General features: G+C 39.5%; 1 long non-coding RNA gene across 8 annotated transcripts in view; it reads right to left on the bottom strand.

The window, feature by feature from the left end:
• The window catches only part of LOC121073208, a 64,566-nt gene that overhangs the window by 26,390 nt on the left and 19,271 nt on the right, over nt 1-18,905 (bottom strand). For 6 of the 8 annotated variants that reach the window (XR_005821556.1, XR_005821555.1, XR_005821557.1 and 3 more), the window contains exons 2-8: nt 17,275-17,418; nt 16,783-16,849; nt 14,873-14,976; nt 8,904-9,041; nt 6,998-7,113; nt 4,304-4,441; nt 2,499-3,592 (exon numbers count right to left, since the gene is read on the bottom strand). This is a non-coding gene — a long non-coding RNA (uncharacterized LOC121073208). Of the gene's footprint in view, nt 1-2,498; nt 3,593-4,303; nt 4,442-6,997; nt 7,114-8,903; nt 9,042-14,872; nt 14,980-16,782; nt 16,850-17,274; nt 17,419-18,905 lie in introns of all 8 variants that reach the window. The other 2 variants (XR_005821553.1, XR_005821551.1) reach the window with 2 other exon arrangements.

The raw sequence follows: 18,905 nt of genomic DNA, 5'->3' as shown, positions 1-18,905 counted from the left end.
AGTAAAAGTGCTGGTGTCTTGAAAGGTTCTCAGGCAGCAGCCCCTGCTGCTTAGCCTCATGTTATGCCATTAATATGGAAAGCTTGCAACATACCCTGTGGCACTCCGCTAGCAGAAGGCAGCCTCTCAGCGGCGGCCTCGTGCAGCCAAGGATGAGCTCTGTGATTTTGGTGGGCTAACAAACATCACCAGCCCAGCAGGAGTCCTTTTTGAAGGAAGGGAGAGCAGCAGGGACTCCAGGCTGCAGCGAGCCTAACATCAGAAAGCACAAGTCATCAGCTGCTGGCATGCGATCTGTCTGTCGGTGGGCTGAGATGCCGGCAATTTGGGTTTCTGTATTTCGCAGCCAGTGAAACCGCATTGAGCTCTGAAGCAGAGCTGATCCTCCTTGCTTGAGGTGCACAGGTCACCTTCGGTTTGATTTAATTTTTTGAGGTATCCTGCTCACAAGCAAAATTTGGGTCCTAAATCCAGTTTAACTCTCGGTTGCACCCAGTTGTTGCTGATTTCAGGACTGCATTTCTGGCTGCTGGCCAAAAAAATAAAAACAAAGGGGAGGTTGTCTTGCAGAACAATAACACTGCCTCCGATCAGTGGTAAATCATTACAGGAAGCTGATATGACCCTGGTTCATTGGGACTGAAATAGTACGTTAAACATTTCAGTAATCTGCTCTCTTGGATTAACAAAAGAAAGTGAGAATGGGGAGACTGGAAGTTAACAACAGCTGAAATCTTTCTTAGGTGTATGGACGCAGACCCATGATTGTTTAGGCATTTAACATCAATGAAAAAATGAAAACTGTGATATAAGCACAGATCTGTAAGGTCATGTTAGCGTGTCTGACATGAATTCTTATGCCTTCCCATGTGCAAACTTAAAGTCATGATAGGGCAATGAAAAGTGCCACAGTGGTGTAAAATGATAGTAAAGGAGATCAGCCCTGAGGCAACACCTCTGAAAAATTGCTTATTTAAAGTGGGACCTTGATAAAGGAGTTCCCTCATTTCCTGTGTAAAAAGCACAGATCAGACATTATTTTAAAAGAATGTCTGGCTGAATTAGAGTTTATTTTAAAAATTGAGTTCTGAGGTGTATTTATGTCCTGAAGTCTGAGACTACCTAGGTTGCAGACACCACTGTCATGCTTTCTCAAGCAGAGACAGCTCTCAGAACTCAAGGTCTGGTTCCCCAAAGTACAATGTGGTTGGTTTCCCTGAATGCAAGCCAAGACAGAAATCTAAACCACCACTGAGAGAAGAAACTGCTTTAGTGGAATTAGAAGTATTAGGAGATCCTTTTCTGACTATCAAGAAATATGATGGGGAAACAAGGACTGAGGAGAAAATAAAAAAATAATGAAGTTTCCTTGTGCACAATGACACCAGAAGAAAGGTGTCCAACTTCTGGCTTTGTGACCCAAGGAAGCATTTACCTGTCTTTTTGTGATCTGCACACACACAGGGACACGCACATGAACATAAACATATTCTGCTTTCTGTCTCTTCATCACCTGCACCCCAGACTCCACCTTAGATAATTTAACTGAACAAATATCTCATCACCCGTTCTGCAGCCAGGAGAGGCCTGCCCCAGTTCCCAGGGAAGATTATGAAAGATGACACTAATCTGGGCTAGGTTGTTCTCGAGAAGTTGGGGTGGGAGAGAAGACTGGTGGACAGATTTAGAACCTCATTAACTCCTTCTTCAGAAATGTACTCCCTCTGAGCAACTTACAGGGATAAAAGCACCCTCAGAAGCTGCTTTTTAAGTCACTTAAAGGAAGAAGCTGCAAGGGAAAAGCGAGACTGAAAGTGCTGTATTATTCTGAAGGAATACTGGTTACTTTTGATGAAAGCACTTGGTTCATTAATGCCTTTTATTTTGAAGGACTGCTAATCTCTTTTAAAGTTTAACTGTACTCTGTGAACAAGGATCCTTTCACCTGCCAACCAAACAGAGAAGTTTAACTGCATTCATCTACTACAAATGAGGCTTCAGGGCTGAAAGCAGGAGAAACTATTAGCCATGGCGAAAACTGGAGAAGAAATATAGTATATACCGTCATGCAAAACTGCAGGCTTAAGAACTGAGCTGATCTATCAGAGGAAGAAAATCCTGAGTGTAAAAATCATATGAAATTTACAGATTGGCAAGTGTTTATCACCTTTAATTGACATTAACCAGACAAACACATGCTTCAGAGAAAGGTAGGTGCGCAAATATATCCCCTTTAGGCTTCTCTCCACTGACTTCCTCTAAGCCTACACAGATTCCTGTACCAGACCAAGGTCCTGAATCACGACAGAGCAGAAAGCAGAAAGCCTCCTCCTTAACTTTGTTTCGTATCATGCCCAAGGGCCAGCACTTAATTTCTCACCTTACAAGACTCAAAAGTGTCACCATGTTCTCCTCCTGGTCTTGCCCTTTGTAGGAAACAAGAACTCAGAAAGACTTAGGAAGATTATGTAATTGAATGATCATTGTGTATTATTTACCTTCTGGTAGCAGCCAGACATGTATCTGTTTCAGCTGTCTTCTGGCAGGGCACAGGATTTACAAGCTGGAGTCTGTGGACTTAGTCCCCTGTGTTGATGGCTCTTATAGCAAGCCATGGGCACCTAGCTGTGAGACATTATTGTTCTATGTTCCAAAATTATTAAGAAACTGTAGGATCTACCAAACAAAAGAGATGTTGTTTGCTGAACCATAACAACTCAGGCTGTTTAACTTCCATCCTGAACTCTTCTTGGAGGCTTTCCAGCAGCTCTTTATATCACAGTTGCTCAAAATGTTTGCATAGAAAAAAAATACTGGAGCACAAAACACATAGTCTTTGCTTACAATACAAAATATATATGTTTTGTAAGCAAGAAGGATTTTCTCATGATGTTTAAATGATAAAATTAGAAGAAGGAGCAGATGCTGCAAATATAACACTATATGTTTTAGACACTAAGACATTCTGAATTCACCCTGCTTCACACGTTCAAGTCTCTGTGACAAGAGTGAAGGTTTTCTTCTGCAACACCCTGATCCAAACAACAAGGAAGGCAGAGGTTGATGTAGCATTTACCATAGTTCAAGGGTTAGTAGATTGGCCATTGCATGGCAGATTGCCCCATCCTTTCAAGTAGATCAAAAGGCAGAGATTTTCACACAGTCCTTTCTACCTGCATTGTCCCTGTCGGTCTTGACCAGTAGCTGCTGAATTAGCTACCTTTAAGGAACTTTGAGCAATTCCTCTTAAAACAAGAGTCTGACATTTTCCTTATTCTACCCTCCAGCTGTGCTTCTGGGTGCTGTGGTAACTTGGTCCTCCTGATACTTATAGTCAGTTTTGCATAGAACACACTTTTCGTGTTTGTAAATAAGGATTTTCACAGGTCTGAAAAAAGTTAGACATTCAAAATCCTTACCAGCCATATTTGCTTGCTTGAACTGTGGCTTGGATACTTAGTTATATACCTTGCACACATATGCATTGATACTTTTACAGTCTCTATCCAATTATGATCAATTATTCCCTGATTCTGCTGGATGAGCCTGGTGTGCAATACAACATGTTTTGTGGCAGAAGGAGCTCTCTCTGCTGGAGGAAGGGAATGAGGAAAAAATAGAGAAGGATATTACCAAACGTGACATGTTAAATTTGCAAACACTTTCAGCCTACTCATACAGTTAAGTATGGATACCTGATGATTCTTGCAGAGAACACGAAGCTAGCTTTGTGGTGGACTTTTGTCACAACACATAGACAAAAATAAGCTTATATGGTTCACTCAGAACCCAGTGGTCTGTGCAGGCTAACATTGCTTCGTTGGGTTTGGAATCTGGCCTTCACACTACAAAATCCACCAAAATTCATTGGCAACTCTGTCTATACAAGGAATGCAGAGCAACAGTCCCTGTCCCTGGTTCTAGATCCTCTGGGATGACTTTGGAAACATAGTTGTTGACGTCTGTAGGAGAAGGTTCATGTCTTCTGACCTTACCAAGTTTCCTATGCTCCTCATTCTCGCCTCACTTAAAAGCTGCTTATGAGGTTTTACTCAAACTTTCCAAATAATTTTGCTCTTGGATATAACCAAGCCTGGGAAATTTTCATAATGCTAAGCTTGGGAAAGTTGAATGTGTGCGAAAACAAAACAAAACAAAACAAAAAAAAAACCACCACCACCAACAACAACAAAACCCAAGAAGGTATAATGCAAGCTCTTACAAAATTTAACTCTAGTGGTTTCTATTAATAACGGTTACAATAGCAAAATAACACAAACAAGGAAATATTGACAGGAGATACCTGCAGGTATGAAACAGGAACATAACAAGGATGTTGTCCACATTGTTTTTTGTGTAGCAAGGAGCATAGACTTGTTAGACTGTGAGGAATCGTTGTGACAGGACGTGAGGCATGGATAGATGTACAGAAAATGGCTATCTGAAAAAGAAGCAACTGAAATCAGCGGCATGAGAGGTTTCTTCCAACGCTGTACAGCTTGAAGGCAGCTGTTAGCATGCTGGGTAACTTACAATACCATTGGTTAGACACAAGGCAAAATTAAGGCCCCACATTTGATCTCCAAATTCTAAGATGTTCAGGTTCTTCGGGATCAACACAAGGAGTAATACAAATAGCCTTGGAGAGAACAGTCAGTGTTTTATCTCCACATGGGGAAACTCGATGGTTATTTGAAGAGCCTTTTTTTTCATTTCTGTTTTGCTTTTCTTTTGGGAGAAGGCCTTAATCCTGCTGCAGCATTTATTTAATATAACTCTTTTTAAGGTGGATTCTTGCAGTTTGCAGGTTTGCTTGAGATTTAAGATGTTAAAGAAAACAGCGTAGTCCTTTATTCTCTTTGTCAGCATGAGGGAAAAAAATCATTAGTTTTAGAATTCTAAATGAGAAGATATATCAAGGAGAAAATAGGCCCTGAGTCTAAAGAAAAAGAATGCTTACATTGTTGAAAGGACTGTGGAAAAGACTAAAAGCATTCCTCATACACAAATGTTTTGAGGCATTATAAATTGATCTTTAACAGTTCATCTGAGTTGAATCCAGGTTCTCAGATTCCAACCCAAGGTGACTTGGATTTCTTAGTTAATTACACTTAAACAAAAATATTTTTTTATATTCTCCTAAACTGACAAGAATGGGGAAAAATAGAAATGTGAAATTATAAATTATTTTGACCCTGGAGGTCTTCAATCCTATTCTTACAAAAAATCTAGCAAATCCTTTTCCCCAAAAGAGGTGGAATGTACCACGAAGAGAATGCCAGCAGTACCAGGAACAGTATTTTTTAATAAACAGATGACTCTTCTGTCATGAGTTTTTTATTGGTAGCTCAAACTTTCTTTTCCACCAGGACCAAATGGAGTGAAAGAAGCTGAAGTTGTTATTCTGACGCTGCAAGCCCTCTCTCCCCAGATCCCCATGGTGCCTGGCGGGGAGCTTGTATGCTGAATGCAGACCATGGCAAAGCCAAATGGACTAGAAATCAGGAGCCCCTGCCTGGGCTCTCCTGCTCCCCAGCCAAGGCAGCTGCAGTGGGGCTGGGTGTGTGGTGACAAGTACAAATTCTTGCACTCACATAGCCAATGAAGGCAGTGTGATCCCATTCACAAACTGTCAATATAGGCCCTGAGGTTTGCTCCATCCATCCCCTCAAAGCTTCTAACCTTCACCTCTCAAAATAACTAGCATAGTACTTTGGCATGTTGCAGCAACGTGTCTAACCTCTAATGGTTAGAAAAGGCCTGTTCATCACCTCAACATTTGTGAGATTGCTTCAGTCTAATCTCATCCTGCATAATTCTCCCCAAGATGAAAGATTTAGGGTGGGATTTCCTGGTCAGAGATTCTATGCCTCCTGAATTTTGACTGCCAGAGTCCTTATTGCTTCAGTCCTGTACTTCTTCATTATGTCATTGCCAAAATCAAGAACTAGGTGACAGGGAAAGAAGACAAGGTGTCTGAAGAAGGTATTCTCAAATCTCAATCTGCAAATAAACCTTAACTTAAGCCCCAAGTTAAGATTACACAGTGAGACCCAAGTCTTGCACTGAACCTACGCGAAAGGCTAGAGCAATTCAGAGCTTCATCTGCTAGTGAAAAGCAGAAAAACATGAAAATAAAATAATATCGGATTGCTTCCAGTTTCCAGCACAATTTAGAGCAGTTAAATGAACAGACAACTTTTCCCGTGGAAGAAGACAACTAAAAAAATTAATCATGAGTCTCTATAGAGCACATCCCCAGAGGGAGCTGCAAACCAGCAGCTATTGGCCTTCCGGTTTGGACTCAGAAGGAATGGTGATTTTGATGGGGTTATAGCTGGATTCAATTAAAATGTTTTCTCTGATATTATCCTTCCGTTTGCCACATACCAAGAGGTCCACTGAATCCCACTAGCCCTGGATCTTTTCTGGACAATTTTGCTCAGATGTAGGCAGGGCCAGGCAGTAGATATGCAAGGAAATTTTTTCATGACTTTTGGCAAGATATTGTAACAAACAAGCCCAGCTGATTGAGAGAGAGAGAGAGAGAGAGAGTTATATTTCCCAGTGTTTTCCCTTTTATTTCAATGGATAGCATCAGTTTTGAATTGTGATCATTATTATCGTAAGAATTTGGAATATTTGCTGAAAAGAATTGAAATTCAAGAATACAGTTGCTTAGAGGTTTTTTCAGTTCTTTTTTATCTTTTTTTTCTTAAAAGCTTTCAAAGAACTTTGCTTTTGAAATGCCTTAAAACAATTTCATCTTCTTCTCATACCAGACATATGAAAAAAAAAATCTTTCAGGATTTAACAGCTACTTTACTTGATCCTTCCTTAATGTTTAATCATATTTTTGTTTATTTTGTTGATTAAAATAAAAAGGGTTTTTAAGTACATATATATATATATATCAATAGTCATATAGGTGTGCTTTAGTTTCATGGAGGTAGAACATAAAAACAAATACACTTTAACAAATCAAAATTTACTTTACCTGCTATTTTGTATGTGACAGTAACAAGTAGCAGATCCTTGGTGAAAGAGCATAAGGATTTTTTCTCTGTGATTCTGTCTCTGGCAACTCACCCCCAGAGTTTGGGTCACATCTCCCTGTAGAAATATACACAAAGAGAGGATGAATCTTCATTTTTTGCTGTTTCCATCCACTGAGAAAGTTTTAATTAATTTAAATTCTCTGAAGGACTCGGAGAACTGAAAGGAAGGCAACATCTTTGGAGGGCTTTTCTCAGAGGCAGGGCTTAGTTACTTCATCATATCAGGATCTGCTTACTATCTGTTTGATAAGGTATTATTAGGTACGTCTGAGATATTAATTGTAAGATACATATATTATAGGTAGTTTGTTTATAGATACTAGTCTCTTACCTCCTATCCTGCATGTTCTGCATAGTCCCAGCTTTCCTCCCCCTTGAGCCTTCATCCTAGGGAACATTCAAATTCATTTTTTCAGAAGGAAGCCCTGGTTGTATGTATAACATTTTAGCCATATCCATGTACAAAAAACGTGACTAATACCTGGTGATACCAATGATAGATTTGAAGTTTCATCACACTGATGTATCATGGCTTTTTTACAACTTCTGTGATTCCATCAACTTTTCTCTAGAAAGCCACTACGTCCTCTGTCAAGTAGAGGGCTTTTGCCCCAGCCTCACGAAGACTGTGATACTATTGTTTCTTTTTATATTTAACATAAGACATTTTTTAAAAGAAAATCTAGATGTGCTTTGTTTACAAGCAAAATTGATTTTCTTTTAAGCATAAAGAACAAATTGAGGTGCAAATGTTTCAAAACTTAAGAGAAATTTTTAAAATACTATTGAAGAAGCAGGGCCAAAAAAATAGAAATCAGTCATTTTTAAATATATATATTATACATAAAAATTCAAAGACAAACTTTATTAAACAAAGAATTCAAAATAGAGAACTGTTTGATCTTAAGGTGAAAATTAATATAGTAAGGATTACTGTGATATTCCTTCAATATGCAAGAGGCATAGTTTGAGCCAATCCATATTTATGGATGGACTAATTAAGGCACTGAAAGAAAATGTCTGACATTAAATAGAAAATAAGGAAATAAGTCAAGAAAAGTGCCTAAGAAAGAGATGTTGAATAATTAACTGGCCTGAGATTAACCCAAAATCCTTCTTATTTTGTCAGCTTTGCTATTATTATTTTTAGCACTTCCCATTCAAATTGTGCTAAACTCATGCACAAAGTCTTCTGACGGGAAGTGCTACTCTTCTGTTTTAGGATGAGATGAACAAATCCGTGGAGTTGTCATTGTTGAGAGCCTAGATGACTAGCTCAGAGCCTCTGAAACATCCAGTATGCTATGTCTCCATAAATCCTGATGGGATTGTAGGTCTTCACTACTTTGTGAGCTGTGTCTGGAATATCAGTGGCCCAATTACATATACAAACACTGCACATTTAGGAAATAGGCATGGTAACTGCAAGCAAAGTAGCCATCTGGGCACTCTGAACGCTTTGCAAGTGTGATGTTATTTGTCTGGGTAAGTGCAATGAGGAAATGCAGGTGTACTCTATGTTCATGACATGGATACACACAGCACCAGGGACACTATTTCATTACTTTGGTTATTACATTTGAGAACAGCTGTTGAACAAAGCACATGACATAAGGCTAGATGTACAGAGAGACGTATGCACCCAGGTCTTCCGAGACACGTCTGAGATGCTGCCCAGCCCAACATTTCTTGTTCCTGTGCATTCAAAGTTTGCATAAAAGAAGTTCTGCCACTTCTCTAAACACAGGTGCAGGTCATGTGAGTTGCTGAACAGGATCAACTAAACCAACAAATTCCTGTCCTGGCAAGCTTAGGACACCTCACCCAAGCTCTTCCATTCCTTACAGCTCTCAGCAGGAGATGGGCTCAAACCCTGTAATTACAGCAGGCAGGACAAAATGTTGAATCTGAGCCTGGGTGACTTTGCATTCCTGGACATGGGTAGAGAATGGGAAGAGCTCTCCCCTGGTCACTGCATTTCACCTGAGATGAGAAGAGGACAAGTTCAAACGATGCTCTTCAAGAAGCTACATATGCTGAGTAAGCTATAGCTCTTACTTAGCCACACAGACATCTGAGCTACTGGGAGATAACACTGACTCCACACTTACCTGCTCAGTGTCTCTACCAGTATATGGTAGCTTCCCAAAAAGGGTGTTGATTTGTAACTCTCATTATGTTTTAATGCATTTTATAGACAATTACATGCCTAATTCAGGAAACTAGAAGCACAAGAATAACACTAAACAAAATTCATGGAGCTCTACCTACAGATCCTTCACTGATTTCCTACCTGAAATGTTTTAGACACACCAGAAATAATCTGCCTGAGCTGGCTTTGGGGCAGGAGTTCTGGATTTCATCCAGATCCTGCCCCTAATCACAGCACATCCCAGTACTGATCCTGAGCTTATTGCTGGAACCAAGTAATGCACTTGTGAAGTTTCACAGCCTGGTCTTGCAAAGCCAAAATCTGTGCAGATCTGTTCAGAGAGGGGTCGAGTAGTGGCCTCAGACAGAATCACGGTATTTTGAGATTAATTCCTCCCCCATAAAACAGCAGTGTGCAACAGTACACAAGTTCTCCATGTTAATTTGCTCTTTGAAAAATGGACTTGATGAGAAAATCAAGTGTTCCTTCAGTGGAATTACATTTGAAAATGGAAGCACCGCAAGGCAATTTGCCTCAGTAACTAATTTCTCATGTCTGTAGTTTAGAAGCATCAATACTTTAGCAGCCACTGGGTTAGATAATTGGAAATAAGGGTGATTCTTTCACAGAAAGCTGATATGAAGGCTGACTCAGACTGGATTTCCACTCTGTGGGTTCATTTTCAATGTCAAACTGAAAAAGGGACTGGAGGAAGTATTCTCTACCCATGAATCAGAAATCATTACTGTATCCAACCTAAAAGAAAAAAAAAATCTACTCAAAAAGTAAGAAGAGGGAGGGGACTGTGTTTAATCTGAGGAAAGGTTGCTTAAAATTTGTTTAAAAAAAGTCTAAACTGTTTTTGACTTTTCAACGGTTTGAAGTTCATTAGTGTTGCCAAAGTAGCCTGAAATCTTAAGGGTGCTGTGTCTTAATTTGGTTATGCCTGCACACTTCTGGCAAGCTATGTTATCTCTCCGCGACTTGCTCTGTTATCATTTATTACACAACAAGTGGAAAACATTACACAAGCCGGCTATGTGTGAAGCAGCGTGAGTCCAACAGTGTTGTTTTTCAGAGCACATATGAACTCATCCCTCAGATCTTAGTATGTGGAAGTTCAAATCCTTGTACTTTCAGAGGAATTTCATAGAGGGAGGCTGAGAGAGCTTGCAAACTGCAGAAGACTATTTGCATTTCTTTTCCTTTCTTAAAGCATGGAGAATCCCCTAACAGAATAAGTCATTAATATTAAATGGCGGTAATCAGCAACATAACTGCTAGGAAAACTGCATAGTCAGTTCATTAGTTAACACATTCAAAGTCCGATAAAACTGAAACGCTTACTGCTTTTACAATTCTGTCCTTCCCATAGAGCAGAGCAGAAGTGTACACACCAGGCTAGGTAGTTGTTACTCTATAGCAACCCTGAATACTCCTAGGAGAAGAGAATTTTTCTCCCTAGTTGCATCTATTTTCCTTCAGGCTGTGGTTGTGACAATGTCAACATATCTTCTGCATAGAGGCGGACGTGGAAGCTGGCTCCAGTGTGACCCTGTTCTCCAAAGATCAAGGCTGTGTTGCTGGCTGTTTCAGTGGGCACTTGCAGTAGCCTCAGCAAGGAGTAATGGGAACCATCAGTACTGTTCCCTCTGTTCTCCTTTTCTACAATTCATTAATCACTTCTATATTACACTGTGATTTGCAGATCTGCAGTTTGGCCCAGGGGACTCTCATCTTACTGCTTTGCAAGTTAATGAAATTTTGCACATTGAGAGTTTGCAGCTTTTGGACCACTGAGTTCTGTAATATGCAAACGTAGATTTAGCAGGAGAGAGGAGGCACATTGAGGTCAGAGTCCTCCACACTAGCTCTCCTTGAGGCAACATGTACTTCAAGTCACATCGCAAGGAAGGGGCTGTGCTAATGAACAGTGCTCCCCATCAATAATGAAACTGGCCCCCCACCCCAGTACAGCTATTCTCATACATATAGACTCAGAACAAATCACCATTCAAATACAAGTGACATAAAATTGAGTAAGTCATAGCTGAAGTACAGGCTGCACAAAAAATAATTTCTGCTCCTTTTTTTTTTTTTATGAGCATTATCTGCATGAATATCTCTAGATATGTCTTTAAAGTAAATACTATTTAATGATTTCTTATTTATTTGTGCAGCACTACCTTTTATATCTTCAATGAAGACTTGGTGTGTTTTTCCCTTAATCATATCATGTTCAAGAAAGATCCAAGAGCATGTAAGAGAACTTAATACTCATAGCTTTGACTCCAGCAATTTCTCAATCTGTCTGTCTCCATCTGAGTATTTACAATACTTTAATCAGTTCATGCATCTTTTGGATCATGTGTTTTTCTAAATTTAAAACCACTTCAAGAATAAAGGAAACAGAAGTCATGTTCTTTTAACTCTATCCTGTTCCTGTAATCCCTGTGATTTTGCTAGCTATCACATAAGCAATCTTTGATGAAGCTGAGGTAGGAGAAACAAGCCAAAATGCTTAACCAAGGATGATGCATGGATAGGGAATGTTACCAGCAACAAGCAGAGCAGGTACTCTTTGTAAAGAAATGTAACATCATAGGTGGTGGCAGGGCTCTGGTTTGGTGGGGGTGAGAGCAGACCTTGCTGTAGTTAACAAGTAGTTCTTCCCCCGAAACAATAAGACACGCTCCTTCTGGTATCCCAAAGGCTGGATCCTCTGGTCTAAATGAGCATGTAGTCCATGTGCATTGCAGCACTGTATTAACCCAACAGGGTTGCAACATGGACCAGATTCCACGTCGGAGTTACAGAGATGATGAAGGGAAAATGGCATTATCCAGATTCAAACTAATGTACTCAAGCCTTGTATGTGCTATTCAAGCCTTGAAAAAGCAGTATTCAACCTTCTATTTTGCAAGGAAATTCTTAACAAAAACACATGTTTTGCTGAAATTTTACATTGGGTGCATCATTGTTGCATCTTGATAGAACAGCTCTCATTAAGTGAAAGCGTAAAGGGACAGATGCCCTAATAATAGCTTGTTTTGAAGTGCAAAATGGGTTTAAGTACTCAGCATGTCATCTTCTAATCAGGAATGAAGGTTTTAATGCAAGGCTTCCTGACAATCTCAATTTTGTAGTGCTTATATAAATGAATATGTAGATATGTGTAAGTTTTTTTAAATTTACTGTGTAGGTAAAGGAATGCATTTCCTGGTGATACAAAATAAGATCTGATTACAAATGCAGCCAGGGCTATCTGCTCCAGTGAAAAAATATTAGGTGATGACATTAGAAAGCTCCCCCAGTTACAGAAATACATAGCACTCTGGGAATTATTTGTCCCACCAGAACGACAGCTGAGGATCTGTTGCCTTGAATACTGCGTACAATAATCTGTGCATATAGCAAGTCAACACTCTGATTGCTTGAACCCTAAAGTATCCTACATTCAGCTTGAACTCTTAGGAAGAGTTCACGTAAAGGCCCTCAGAGTTTAGGTTTCCATCGAGCTTGTCTCCTCAGGAGACAGAAGGGTTGGAAGTACTCACAGGCCTAGGAGATGGTCTTAGTTTCTCTCACTTTTGAACATGTCCACACCTCAATCTCCAACTGCTCCACCATTCTGACACTTCTGTTTATTCACTACAATCTTTATAACTGCCACCAATGTCCTTTCCAGAAGACCTATCAGGTTTAGCTGACTAATCTTCTGGAATTCCTCTAAGGATGGAGGAACACGCCGTATGGTCAGCCTGTTAAAGTAACTCCAGAAAAATCAATGGCAGCTCCACAATGTTCTTCCTGGTAAATGATTAGTTAGGGGGGAGAAGTCTGGCTGCAGGGTCTTTGATCCATGAACATATCTTTAGTAATTGGGGTCATGGTACTTCCTGTAGTTAGTGCATTTTGAAAGGCCAAAGTCAGTAACCCCTGAGTAATTGGGACTGTTACTGAGCAAATGACATGCTTTGAAGCAATCACGTTATGTTAATTACTTGGGGGCGCATCTAGAGGTGAAAGTTTGTAGCAACAAAACAGAGCTAGAAATAAAACTTGGGATAAACCATTGCAAATTCAGTCCAAAATCCTGCCTTTGGTCTGTTTGTGGTTCATCATAAGCTGGGTTCGGGAATGAGCCCCCGAAGAAATCATTTCTGTCATCCCAAGCTGCCAACCAAACCCCTGCCATGGTGCTCCTGACTGTGTTTAGTGAAGTCTTGGAGCAGTGGGGCAGATGGGGACAGCTTTAGGTCAGTGCCTCTACCACTTCAAAGAGCAGATGCTGGAGCAACCAGGACAAGGTGTGCAGCACTAGTGGTTTACCTTCATCTTGCTTCTGCATGCCAGAGCAGGGAAATAGTCCAGGCTTTAAAAACCAACACTCCGAAAGAACAATTGGATGTCCAAGAACATAGTATTATAAAGAAAATATGCATGTACTTTCATTAAGAAATTTAGTCAAACATGCCTGCCCAGCACTGCAATAACAGTATGAACCAGCATACATTCCCATCCCCAGGTCCTGTTTTCCTAATTTTTTTGTAGAGTGAGAGATGACATGGTGCCAGAGCTACTTTGACAGATGATAAAAAAATCTGGAATCACCTTTTTCAAGGATTAATTGTTCACTACAGCGAGGAGAAATTACAGCAGCCAAAGATTGTTTTAGTCTCACAAGTCCTATTCATAGTGAAGATGATACTGCATGGAAATTTTACATGTATAATAATAGGCACATGCTCTCTCAAAGGGTTCCAATGCACTTTGGAAATAGCATAATATTGGCTCAGATATGGGCCAAGCCATGCCCCTTCTGCATCTGCACAGTAGTCACAATGCCTTTATGGCACTATTCAGATATACCTCCCTCTGAAAACTATTTGAAGCACTGGCAAATCTACAAGGCAGTGCTTTATACAGAGAACTGTTGTTCTGGAGCCTCATGCATTTTGGCCCTGCAGCACATTCTGTTGTGCTGTAGAAGGTGAGTGCACAATTTGACAAGCCATTCCCATCTCTCACCACATGAAAATCAACCATTGCTCCGTGGGTAGCTAATTCACAGAGATCATATCAGGCATGTGATATAAGTTACACAAGATTTCTTGTTCACGGGCTCCAGTGGAGACTTTTTCCTTCATCTTATATATTTCTCAGTTCACTGGAAACTATCAGGCAGATGCTAGAAGAAAGATCACTGCATGATGTGCAGTGAAAGGATAATGGAATATTATATATTTAAATACACAGAAACATAAGCACATGAGCTAGGAGTAGTGTACAGATGAATTTCTCTGTACAACATGGATTGTGAATATTTTGTTGGCTGGCAATAAATTATTGATTCATTATACTTTGAAAGAGTCTTTCTTACATTCATTGGTTGTCCTCTTTTGACTGAGACTGAACACCGCGTTCATCCTTCCCAGCAAACACAGGGCTAAGGATAAAAGCAGGGTGGACCATCCTGGCTCTGTCCTTGCACTGACCTTTCCATGTCAGTGTGCTTTACAGTGTGCACAGCAAAGCTGTGCTCTACTTTGGTCTTTGCCTCAACAAACATACGCTTTAGTGGGGTTGGTTCAGAGCAGACCAGATGTGCTTCTCCTCTTTCCCCTCCTCTTGGCTGAGAGACTGACCTGCTGACACTCACCGGAGGAGGAGCCAGCTAGAGATTCCCCACGCTACAAATGGGCTCGTCTTCCTTTTCCACTTCCTTGGGCTTTGGCATCAGAGTTGAGAGAGCAACAGTGATATCTGCTTTTGCACATAAAAGGAATGATTAGAGTAAGATCACTTTTTCCCCACTTTTCCTTACAAGAAATTGTTTGAAGGTAGTAAAATTATGTCTGAATACTTAATATTCAGATGAGGTTTAGTCCTCTTTCAACAACCTTGAATAAATGATAGAGAACATGATAACACCATAGTGGCAGTTTATGCTAATGATCAAAGCAGTCCATCATTGGGGAATAAATGTTCTACCTAAGAAAAAAAAATCATTAAGCCCTAAAGAAATGTATTACCTAGAAGGAAACTTAAAATTGTCCCACTTAGTCTGTTAAAAAGAAAGAAGGCAGTTCATATCATATCATGGACTTTCTTCCACTTCTGCAGTACATTTAGCTGAAACAGCTCAAGTGAAAACTGGGAATCAACATTAGTTTCTGCTCTTTGAATACCATTGAGGCATTTTTCCAGCTGTACAATACAGGGAGCAATATATCCTGTTCACTCTGCACTGCAACCTTCTTCCCTCTGAAACGACACAAACTGAGACAAGAACTAACCTTCGGTTTGATTTACATAGAGGATTGATTCACCTTCTCCACCTCAAATCCTTTGTATTTTGATCTACCAACCCAAACAGATCATTTTTATATTAATCAACCCTGCTACTTCCCCTCCAGCTCTTCAGTGAAGTCATTTGTCATCTTTCTGAAGGCGGCACGCTCTGCAGATTTCGCTCATCCCGGTGAGTCCTTTAAGCTGCACTCATACCTTAACAAGCATTTTAGCGCTCTTTGTTCCAGGGAATCCCCTTTCCCAAGTGGTGACCCCCAAATAACAGGCACTGTCCTCAGCCTTCCAAGATCACCTCTGAATCTCCTCTTAGGAGAAACGTGTCTCACAGTGGTCCAGCTATAGAGCCTTACAGAAGTGAACCAGATGAAAAGGCTCATATTTTCTTCCTACTTCTACCTATTTAGATGTAGCATCTGCTTTAGAAATACCCCACTCTTCTGTTTATGATCATGCCTGCAGCACCTGGCATCAGAGCAATTTCTCCATGTATCTCACTGTTTTCTACAGTGAGGCAGTACACTTTTTTTTCTTTCTCTCATAACCCATGTTTTGTGAAGGAGAAAGTTCTGCTACAGAAAAGAGCAGAAAAATATGTCATATATGTTATGTATTTTATACATTTATAATGTATAATACTTATATATGCATTTATAAATGAAATATCTGAGATACCTGGTGCAGATCCCTAATCACATGAAAAAAAAAAATTTACTGTTACTGTTCTGGATTTTAGGCCTTATTGATAGAGACTGAACTAGACCCAATTAATTTTACACAAACTGCAGAATAATCTGCAGATGATAAATACTTAAAGCTCTTTGATATGAGTATGGTTGTAGGCAGAAATGTTTTTAATTAGCAAGTGGATGGTTGGATAGATGGATGGATGAATAACATCATGCAAAAACCTATGAGCTTCTGAAACTCTGCCTAAACAAACAAACAAACAAACAAAAAAGATAAGCAGATTTTTCTCTTGCTATGATAGCTTTCTAATCCATGTTCAATGCAGCAGAAATACCAAGCAAAATCCGTACATTCAGAGCTTGTTCTTTTGTTCTTGGTACACAGAACACATCTAACTACCCATAGCAAAATACTATGCTACTGAGGCATTGAGTGAATTAAGGACAAAGTGAATTTATACATGGTGCAGTTGTACAGAATTTCCATAGCACAGAAGATACAATGCATGGTTCTTTACCATTCTTTTTCTAGTCTAACCAAAAAGCTGTCATCATTGTAATTTGTACTTACCTGGTACCTTCCATTTGATTTTTATTCTTCTTATTGTTCCTGATGTTGATATAACTACTCGGTGTTTCTGTTGGAAGAAAATATGGAAAGAGAGGAGCTGATACCCAAGAGAACAAAGATAAATTACCAGGAATAAATTATGCAGTTTAATGTATCAAAGTCTATTGGAAATAATAGAAAGAACATTTATCAGAAGGTCTGGAGAACACATGATCCTTGATTGTCAGTCTCTATTCATTTAAAGAAGATTTATCATTCTCAGGGACATTAACGCATTTTATGGGCACATGACTAGCTAGTCATTTATCACCATACACATTTTAGATCCTAAATAGACTAGATATTTAAAAAGTAATAATTAAGAACTTTTAAATTATATATTTATACATGTTGATTCATAGGGCACTCGGGGACATGCCATAGTTTGTTGGTTTAATAGGATTGCTTATCTACCTGATTAGAGTTAATCACCTTTCTGAAAATCAACTGTACCTTTCAATTTTATTACATAAAAGCAAGCTGAATCCAAAGACTCATTGAAGTCCCTTGTTCCTTTTCACTGAGTTTAATTGACTCTCTGGTGCCTTTAGTACAGCAAGTGGTAGAACCACCCATCTCACAGACTGTGTAGTAGTCCTAGAAAATGAGCAGAAAAGGCTGAGAAGGATGGATGATTATCATACACAGAGAGGACAAATGACCCAGGGACTGACCAGCTTGTAAAAGAAATGAGAATATACCTAGAGCTGCATCAGACCTTACAGGCACTGTTGTTAAAATGCTTCCTAAGAATCCTTCCCTTGCTCTCATCAGAGACATGATAGATGGACCTCACTGACCCTTGCTTGCATGTCTGTAACCAGCCTTCCTGCAGAAATCCACAGGTCTCCTTCTGGACTGACCCAGGCGTTACCCAAGAAACTTTCCTTTTTTGCAGCACGCTTCTTGATTGTTTTGTTTTGTAATAAATTTTTAAGAGCAACAGGAAGATGTCTTTTCTTATTTATGTATTTTCAGTATTATTTCTCTACCTTTACATTTCTTCAAAATGCAAGGAGTATTCCTATGAAAGTGACATAATTGTCTCATTATCCTCCCTGATGCTCAACCTTAGCAAATAAAAAAGAAATTAATACGAATTATAATCATTGCTAAAGACAAACGAGAAAACTGCTCAGTGTTACACACGGATAAAAAGTCACTAATAAGTTTGCAGTGCAGAGGAGAAGCAAAAATTAGAAAAAATACAGCAAAGGGACTCAGAAATGAACAAGACACAGCACGTAATGATGTTTAGGTGCCAAAATCCTTGCAGAAGGGATCTTTCTGGGCAGAAAGAAGAGAATTGGTGCACTCTTGCATTTTGTGTAGAGATGCCTGCAAAAAGTCAATCCATCTGTTCTTTTTCACTCTTACTGATATATGAGGAGAAAAATACAGGCTTCATCAGAGTCCATCTCTTTTGGAAGATGCAGTTAGAAAGCTATGCACCCAACTAGCATTAAACCTGATATAAACTTTAAGCTTTCTACAAGCAGTTTTTTCATGTCAAAGCCAATTCTGGGTCAAGCGGCTTATAAATCTCCAAGGTTCATCTGAAATTCTGGATTTTGCATGCCTGTGCTTGTCAAGCCAATGCAAATTAGAAGCACTTTATGCAATCTTTAAAAGCTGCTTCATAGAAAACTTCTGATCACCTATTTGCCAAACTGCACCTGACAGAGTTGCATTCCTGAGCCATAAGGCAACAGTGGGATAGGAATTCCTTACCTTTTGAGGGTTTTCTAAAAATTTAATGTACATGAACTGATTTCCATGAACCCAACATGCTCTGGATCCTGTACGAAGGAGCACAGAAAATCAGTGAATTTCAATTTTGTACAAGTAACTGCCCTTATTATTTTTGAGTGTAATTGCTCTGCCTGATTGTAATTGCAACACACACACCATTTAGTAGCCTTACTGGCACTACAAAGAGCCATCTTTTGGATCGCTTTTTGATTAATTACATGTTTTTTGCTGAAGTCTAAAGCTAGTTAAAGATCTAAGGAAACATCTTTTTGTCATAAAATGTGCCAAATTAAATTTCTTTCATGAGAACACATTGATTTCAGTAAAACTGA

This window comes from Cygnus olor, chromosome 7, assembly GCF_009769625.2.
Source record: "Cygnus olor isolate bCygOlo1 chromosome 7, bCygOlo1.pri.v2, whole genome shotgun sequence".
NCBI lineage: Eukaryota > Metazoa > Chordata > Aves > Anseriformes > Anatidae > Cygnus > Cygnus olor.
The sequence above is the reverse complement of the archived record's forward strand: the minus strand, read 5'-3'. Positions and strand labels throughout refer to the sequence as shown.